The sequence below is a fragment of the Hordeum vulgare genome, chromosome 5H, assembly GCF_904849725.1.
Source record: "Hordeum vulgare subsp. vulgare chromosome 5H, MorexV3_pseudomolecules_assembly, whole genome shotgun sequence".
Lineage (NCBI taxonomy): Eukaryota > Viridiplantae > Streptophyta > Magnoliopsida > Poales > Poaceae > Hordeum > Hordeum vulgare.
The window spans coordinates 570,459,217-570,468,676 of record NC_058522.1 but is presented as its reverse complement, the minus strand read 5'-3'; positions in this window follow the sequence as shown (position 1 = coordinate 570,468,676).

Here is a 9,460-nt window from a genome sequence, read left to right as displayed (position 1 = left end):
TTAATACACTAGGGGTGTGTTTGGTTGGAGAACCAACTGTCATGGAATGGAATGGTTCCATTCCAGAGGAACGGGTCGGTTCCGTTCCTGTGGTTGGTACGAGCTAAAAAGTGGAACGGGATGGTTCCGTTCGAGTGTTTGGTTGGGAGGCAAGGAATGAAAAATGGAAGGGAGAGGGTCGGCGGCGACGCGGCACAGAGGAAGGGAGAGGGCCGGCGGCGCGGCGCGGCAGCAGAGAGGGAGGGTGCCGGCGGTGCGGCGCGGCAACAGAGAGGGAGGGGGCCGGCGGCGCGGCGCGGAAGCAGAGAGGGAGGGGGCCGGCGGCGCGGCGACGCAGCAGAGAGGGAGGGAGAGGGCCCGTGGCGCGGTGCGGCAACAGAGAGGGAGGGGGCCGGCGGCGCGGCATGGCAGTAGAGAGGGAGGGGGCCGGCGGTGTGGCGCGACAGCAGAGAGGGAGGGGCCGGCGGCGCGGCGACGCAGCAGAGAGGGAGGGTGAGGGCCGGCGGCGCAGCGCGGCAGCGGAGAGGGAGGGGGCCGGCGGCGCAGCGCAGCAGCAGAGAGGGAGGGGTCCAGCGGCGCAGCTGGGGAAGGAGGAGCTCGAGCGGCGCAGCTGGGGAAGGAGGAGACGAGTTGCGCGAGACGAGCCGTTCCGTGTGATTCCGTCAATTTTGTGGTACTAGCACGTTCCGGATCTGAGTGGAATATTCCCTAAAGTGGAATGAGTGGGTTCTGTTCTAGTTGGTAAACCAAACGCAGGAACGAGGACTAGGAACGGGTCCGACCCGTGACATTCCAGCCCATGACAGCAACCAAACACACCCTAGATGCATGCTGGATAGCGGTCGATGTGTGGAGTAATAGTAGTAGATGCAGACAGTATCGGTCTACTTGTCTCAGACGTGATGCCTATATGTATGATCATTGCCTTAGATATCATCATGACTTTGCACGATTCTATCAGTTGCTCGACAATAATTCGTTCACCCACCGTAATACTTGCTATCATGAGAGAAGCCTCTAGTGAACACTATGGCCCCCGGGTCTACTTCACATCATATTTTCAGCTCTACACTTTTACTTTGTTGCACTTTCCACCTTCAGATCTCACCTTGCAATTAATCGTGAAGGGATTGACAACCCCTTTATAGCGTTGGGTGCAAGTTTGTTTGTTTTTGCGCAGGTACATTGGTGGCTTGCCTTGATACTCCTACTGGATTGATACCTTGGTTCTCAAACTGAGGGAAATACTTACTGCTACTGTGCTGCATCACCCTTTCCTCTTCAAGGGAAAAACCAACGCAAGCTCAAGAGGTAGCAGCTCTCACCACTGGTGCTTGAAAAGGTGTTCATAGTGTTAGATGTGTTTGGTGTATATCTCCATTGTATCAGGGGTTTTCTTGCCTTTTACCACCTGTATAAGTATTGTCCCTTGGCCCCCTGTGAATGTTAGTTGCTCATTCCTAACATGGTATCAGATGCTTAGGTTTTCCTCCTGCACGCTGCAGCCCCGTGCTCTATCCCTCCACCGCCGCCGTCGCTGCTAGCTGCTTCGGTCACTCCGGTTCCCCTCGTCCGGCCGCTCTCGCCGTTCTCCCCTCATCGGGCTGCTTCAGGCAGCTTCTGCTCTATTTCGCCGGCCGCCTCTTTGCCTGGCGACGCCCTTGGTTGCCCCCGCCCCGCCTGCTTTTGTCGGGTTCGGCCGCCTCACGCCTAGCCCCGTCGGCCCCGTCTGCATCCATCGCCGCTTATTGCGCCTTGCCCTCACGCGGCTGCTGCTCTCTTCGGCTGCCGCCGCCCCCTGCTCGTTCGACCCTAGCGCAGCTGCTGCTGTCGCGCGGCTGCTATCTGCGGCTGCTGTCGCCCCCTCCTCGTCCGGCCGCCCGCCGGCCACTCCCTGTCGGGCTGCTGCTCTTCCAGCCGCAGCTTCTTCCTGCCCCAACTGGTTGCCGTCACCGCCGCCACTGAGCTCGAGCCCGATCCAGATTTGGGTTGACCAAAAAAAAGAAGCAGAAGAAGAAGAAAGCAGAGCGCTCATCATGTATTCTTCGAGCTGGATTGTTGTTCCTTAGTGATCGGTGATCTTCGAGGGCAGCAACTATCCTGAGTTTGTGGGCTTCATGCGTATCCACATGTGTGGTCTTCTGTTGTGGGGCGTTCTCTCCGGTGAACTCCCCTGCCCGCCATGCCCTGTTGCTCATGTGGCTCCTATCCCACCGGTGCCACCTGTTCTGGCTGCCAATGCTTCCCAGGCTGATCGGGGTGCAATCAAGGCTCTTGATGATGTTGCGGTCGATGCTTATGATCAACAGGTATCTGCTTATTCAGATGCTCTTTCTATCTACCGGGATGATATGTATGCTTACACTCAGTGGTGCAACGATGATGCTCGGGATGCTGTTGTTCTCACTGTGGGTGTCCTCCCTGTTGGGGAACGTCGCATGGGAAACAAAAAATTTCCTACGCGCACGAAGACCTATCATGGTGATGTCCATCTACGAGAGGGGATATTCGATCTACGTACCCTTGTAGATCGCACAGCAGAAGCGTTAAGAAACGCGGTTGATGTAGTGGAACGTCCTCACGTCCCTCGATCCGCCCCGCGAACCGTCCCGCGATCCGTCCCACGATCTAGTGGCGAACGGACGGCACCTCCGCGTTCAGCACACGTACAGCTCGACGATGATCTCGGCCTTCTTGATCCAGCAAGAGAGACGGAGAGGTAGATGAGTTCTCCGGCAGCATGACGGCGCTCCGGAGGTTGGTGGTGATCTAATCTCAGCAGGGCTCCGCCCGAGCTCCGCAGAAACGCGATCTAGACGTAAAACCGTGGAGGTATGTGGTCGGGCTGCCATGGCAAAGTTGTCTCAAATCAGCCCTAAAACGTCCGTATATATAGGTGGGAGAGGGGGGGCCTTGCCTTGGGGCTCAAGGAGCCCCAAGGGGGTCGGCCGAGCCAAGGGGGGGAGTCCTCCCCTTCCAAACCGAATCCAACTAGGTTTGGAAGGTGGAGTCCTTCCCCTTTTTCCCACCTCCTCTTTTTTTTCTTTTTCTCTTTGATTTCCTTCCTGTGGCGCATAGGGCCTTCTTGGGCTGTCCCACTAGCCCACTAAGGGCTGGTGCGCCACCCCCAAGGCCTATGGGCTTCCCTGGGGTGGGTTGCCCCCCCCCCCCCCCGGTGAACACCCGGAACCCATTCGTCATTCCCGGTAACTCCAAAAACCTTCCGGTAATCAAATGAGGTCATCCTATATATCAATCTTTGTTTCCGGACCAATCCGGAAACCCTCGTGACGTCCGTGATCTCATCCGGGACTCCGAACAACATTCGGTAACCAACCATATAACTCAAATACGCATATAACAACGTCGAACCTTAAGTGTGCAGACCCTGCGGGTTCGAGAACTATGCAGACATGACCCGAGTGACTCCTCGGTCAATATCCAATAGCGGGACCTGGATGCCCATATTGGATCCCACATATTCTACGAAGATCTTATCGTTTGAACCTCAATGCCAAGGATTCATATAATCCCGTATGTCATTCCCTTTGTCTTTCGGTATGTTACTTGCCCGAGATTCGATCGTCGGTATCCGCATACCTATTTCAATCTCGTTTACCGGCAAGTCTCTTTACTCGTTCCGTAATACAAGATCCCGCAACTTACACTAAGTCACATTGCTTGCAAGGCTTGTGTGTGATGTTGTATTACCGAGTGGGCCCCGAGATACCTCTCCGTCACACGGAGTGACAAATCCTAGTCTTGATCCATACTAACTCAACGAACACCTTCGGAGATACCTGTAGAGCATCTTTATAGTCACCCAGTTACGTTGCGACGTTTGATACACACAAAGCATTCCTCCGGTGTCAGTGAGTTATATGATCTCATGGTCATAGGAACAAATACTTGACACGCAGAAAACAGTAGCAACAAAATGACACGATCAACATGCTACGTCTATTAGTTTGGGTTTAGTCCATCACGTGATTCTCCCAATGACGTGATCCAGTTATCAAGCAACAACACCTTGTTCATAATCAGAAGACCCTGACTATCTTTGATCAACTGGCTAGCCAACTAGAGGCTTTCTAGGGACAGTGTTTTGTCTATGTATCCACACATGTAAATAAGTCTTCATTTAATACAATTATAGCATGGATAATAAACGATTATCTTGATACAGGAATTATAATAATAAATATATTTATTATTGCCTCTAGGGCATAATTCCAACACTCCCTCAGTTTGCCTCGGAGTTCATGGGTCTCGGCACTATTGCAACAATGTAGTCTTATCTTTGTCAACTCTATCAGCCCTCTGGTGATGCTCTCTACCTATATGTGGTGCGTCAGGAGCATGCTCTTTAGCAAGGTGGCTCTTCTGTTAATTAGTTCTACACATAGAGTTCCGCCATCTGGTGCCAGCTTGACTCTCTTCGGGCAGCTGTGTGTGGCGCTTGCCGTTGTTGCCAGACTATGCGGTCTGACTTGGAGTTTCAGCGTGTCCATGAGTTCTTAGCTCGGCTCCGCTATGAGTTTGAGCCTCGGCGTACTCACTTGCTTACTCGAGGCCGTGTTCCTATCATAGAGGTTCTTGCTCAGCTTCATGCTGAGGAGACTCGCCTTCGTTTTGCTGGGTTGCTTGCAGTTCCCTCTGTGTTGGTTGTCCGAGTTGCTGTGCCATCTGCACCGCCACTCCTGCCCACACCCGCAGGGGGAATGGGTCGCCCTCCTTATACTGAGAAGGGCCGATCGCGCTGTGATACAGTCTGTGGCTACTACTCCACGTTAGGCCACCCAGAGGCTAATTGTCGCCAGAAACAACGAGACTAGAGGCACTCTTCCTCTAGTGGGAGTCCTGCATCTTCCTCGTCTCGGTCACTCACTGAACAGGACATTATCCGACTCAAGCGCCTCCTGGCTTCTTCTGGCTCTTCATCAACGGGTTCCGCTGTAGCTGTGATAGCTCCCACCCCTTCATCACCATCGGCACCTACTCAGTCAGGTACATCTTCGTGGGTTCTGGATTCTGGAGCTTCTTTTCATATGACTTCTAATTCTTCCGTGTTGTCTTCTCTTCAACCTCTTGATTCGCCTGTTAATGTTCTCACTGCCAATGGCACTCCTCTTCATGTTGCTAGTCATGGCACTCTTTCTACTCCTTTTTTCTATTCCTAGTGTTTCTCATGTTCCCCGTCTTACCATGAATCTCTTCTCCGCTTCCCAACTTACTGATTCTAGTTGTCGTGTTATTCTTGACACCGACTCTTGTTCTGTTCAGGAGCTTCACACCTGTCGTGGGTATAAGTATGACAGTAGAAGTACGGGGTACGAAAGTATATGGGCAGAGCCTTAGCTACGGCGAGGATGTATGAGTTCAGGCCCCTCTACGGTGGAGGTAAAAGCCCTACGTCTCAGTGCTCTTGGGAGCTTTGTGTCGAGTGTATTAAGGGATTACAACAAGTGTCAACCCCTGTACCAGTGGTGAAGGGCGGCTTATATAGAGTGCGCTGCCCTTCATAATGGTCCAGTGGACAGGGGTGGAGTAGTGGCGAGTAAATGCTGGCGTTACTAGTAACGTAAGCCTTAACTGCTAGTTATGGTGTATGAAAACGTATGACCGTTGCCCTCCTGGGAGGTTACAATGTACAGAGTGGATTCCAGTCGGCACGTTAGATATGCTCCGAGTGGACCGTCACCGACTGGATGATGGGGGCGTCCTTAGTCCAGTCGGAACTGTCTAAGGGCCTTGTCCCCTATGAAGGGTAGTCCTTGGGTAGGACCTATAGGGCAGACCTATGACCCTACCCTGGGACTATAACCCCATCATTAGTCCCCGAATGGATCGGGGCTGCAACGATGAAGTGATGTCTGGAGTTTGGAGCCGGCTGGTATTGAGGTGATCTTAGCGTTGTCTGCCTCGATCCATTTTATCTTTGCGGCTAGTGATCCGAGTGAATATGCAAGTGAAACGAAACGTGAGGGACCGATTGCTTCCGCGGAATCTTTCGACGAGACCGTTCATACTGACAGCGCTGGATTTTCCGGGATTCTCAAATTTCGGTTGTCGCGCGCTCAGCGGGGATGACGTCATCGCCATCGAGTAGATTTCGCCTCCTCGATTACCGTGCCGCGATCTTCTCCACTAATATTGCAGCAGCCGGTTGGGAGGATAAGATCTTCGGCCCACCTGTAGGTGACTCAGTCGGAGGCCTTTTAAAGCCTTCCTAGCGGACCTTCCTGTTGCGCTGCTCGTCTTCCTCCCATTGATCTCGCCTCCCCACAACTCCCTGCACACCTCTAGCCTCCTCCTTCCCCTCCTCCTTTGCGGATCCGTCGCCCTCGCCATGACGAAGGGGCAGACCAGCAATCTTGAGGCGAAGAAGAAGAAGAAGGGGGCGGCCTCCACTCAGCGGCGGAAGCGGGCGTTGCCGGCGGGCTGGATCCAGGGGGACTTCCTCCCCTCCACGGTGAGGAAGGCCGATGTGCTGGAGCTGGTGGAGCACGGCATGGTCGTCGATAAGTCTTGGAGGCTTCCGGAAGGCGAGATGGAGCCGGCGCCGAGGGAGGGGGAGCGCGTCCTGCTGCTCAGCCACGTGGCCAGAGGTTTCTCCCTGCCTCCCCATCCTTTCTTCCGACGTATTATGAACTACTTCGGGGCGCAGCTCCATCACTTTTGCTGAATGCGATAGCTCATCTTTCCGCATTCATCACCCTCTACGAGTGTTTCATAGGATGTCCTCCCCACTGGGGGCTCTTCAAATATGTTTTCTCTGCTAGATCTCAAACGGTTAAGAAACTTAGCCAGTCTGATGATAAGACACACATCCTCCAGCTCTGCGGGGGTTTAGGATTTCAGAAGAAAACAAAAAGTAGTTATCCCTCCCTTCAGCTATCCGAGTCGGTTAGGAACTGGCAATTGTCCTGGTTCTATTGCCAGGACATTGCCTGCCCGAATGCTCCGAGTGGGTTACCACCCTTTAGTTTAGACCGTCCGGGCCCTCCCAGGAAGCTAGTGCTCTCTAAGGGAGAAAAAGCCCAGATCCAGCCTTTGATCGACGCGCTGATAACCGTCGTCCAGAACGGAGTCACCGGCATGGACCTGTTGGAGACTTTTCTGGGTCGACGCATCCAGACGTTCCAGGCCCGAGACCACGCAATGTGGCATTACACGGGGCCTTCGGATACCACTCGGTCCCATCCTGAAGACGTGAGCGAGGAGACCGTGGGTGCGTTGGTCCGCAGCATCACGGGCACATGTGATAACCCCGTGGGAGCTCGGCGGGTGAAGGCCTTCCGCGCCCAAAATCCTCCTACGAATGAGGTGAGTACATGTTGTCGAGTGCTTTTAACCTTCTCAGTTTTATTGCTTTTCTTGTCTCACCGACTGACGTTGTCGACTGTGTTTTATGCAGGAGTGGACGAACTGGCATTATGCAGTCTCAAGTGGGGATCCGGTCGAGGAAGAAGAAGGCAGCATGGAGGGTAGCGCGGGTAGTGTTGTTGGAGAACGTCGCATGGGAAACAAAAAATTTCCTACGCGCACGAAGACCTATCATGGTGATGTCCATCTACGAGAGGGGATGAGTGATCTACGTACCCTTGTAGATCATACAGCAGAAGCGTTAGTGAACGCGGTTGATGTAGTGGAACGTCCTCACGTCCCTCGATCCGCCCCGCGAACAATCCCGCGACCAGTCCCACGATCTAGTACCGAACGGACGGCACCTCCGCGTTCAGCACACGCACAGCTCGACGATGATCTCGGCCTTCTTGATCCAGCAAGAGAGACGGAGAGGTAGAAGAGTTCTCCGGCAGCGTGACGGCGCTCCGGAGGTTGGTCATGGCCTTGTCTCAGCAGGGCTCCGCCCGAGCTCCGCAGAAATGCGATCTAGAGGAAAAACCGTGGAGGTATGTGGTCGGGCTGCCGTGGAAAAGTCGTCTCAAATCAGCCCTAAAACCTCCGTATATATAGGTGGGAGGGAGGGGACCTTGCCTTGGGGCTCAAGGAGCCCAAGGGGGTCGGCCGAGTCCAAGGGGGGAGGACTCCCCCCCCAAACCGAGTTGGACTTGGTTTGGTGGGAGGGAGTCCCCCTTCCTTCCCACCTCCTCCCTTTTTTTTTCTTTTCTCTTGATTTTCTCTTCTTGGCGCATAGAGCCCTTTTGGGCTGTCCCACCAGCCCACTAAGGGCTGGTGTGCCACCCTCAAGGCCTATGGGCTTCCCCGGGGTGGGTTGCCCCCCCCCCCCCCCGGTGAACTCCCGGAACCCATTCGTCATTCCCGGTACATTCCCGGTAACTCCGAAAACCTTCCGGTAATCAAATGAGGTCATCCTATAAATCAATCTTCGTTTCCGGACTATTCCGGAAACCCTCGTGACGTCCGTGATCTCATCCGGGACTCCGAACAACATTCGGTAACCAACCATATAACTCAAATACGCATAAAACAACGTCGAACCTTAAGTTTGCAGACCCTGCGGGTTCGAGAACTATGTAGACATGACCCGAGAGACTCCTCGGTCAATATCCAATAGCGGGACCTGGATGCCCATATTGGATCCTACATATTCTACGAAGATCTTATCGTTTGAACCTCAGTGCCAAGGATTCATATAATCCCGTATGTCATTCCCTTTGTCCTTCGGTATGTTACTTGCCCGAGATTCGATCGTCAGTATCCGTATACCTATTTCAATCTCGTTTACCGGCAAGTCTCTTTACTCGTTCCGTAATACAAGATCCCGCAACTTACACTAAGTTACATTGCTTGCAAGGCTTGTGTGTGATGTTGTATTACCGAGTGGGCCCCGAGATACCTCTCCGTTCACACGGAGTGACAAATCCCAGTCTTGATCCATACTAACTCAACTAACACCTTCGGAGATACCTGTAGAGCATCTTTATAGTCACCCAGTTACGTTGCGACGTTTGATACACACAAAGCATTCCTCCGGTGTCAGTGAGTTATATGATCTCATGGTCATAGGAATAAATACTTGACACGCAGAAAACAGTAGCAACAAAATGACACGATCAACATGCTACGTCTATTAGTTTGGGTCTAGTCCATCACGTGATTCTCCTAATGACGTGATCCAGTTATCAAGCAACAACACCTTGTTCATAATCAGAAGACACTGACTATCTTTGATCAACTGGCTAGCCAACTAGAGGCTTGCTAGGGACGGTGTTTTGTCTATGTATCCACACATGTAAATGAGTCTTCATTCAATACAATTATAGCATGGATAATAAACGATTATCTTGATACAGGAATTATAATAATAACTATATTTATTATTGCCTCTAGGGCATAATTCCAACAGCCTCCCACTTGCACTAGAGTCAATAATCTAGCCCTCACATCACCATGGGAATTACATTGTAATAAATCTAACACCCATACAGTTCTGGTGTTGATCATGCTTTGGCCGTGGAAGAGGTTTAGTCAGCGG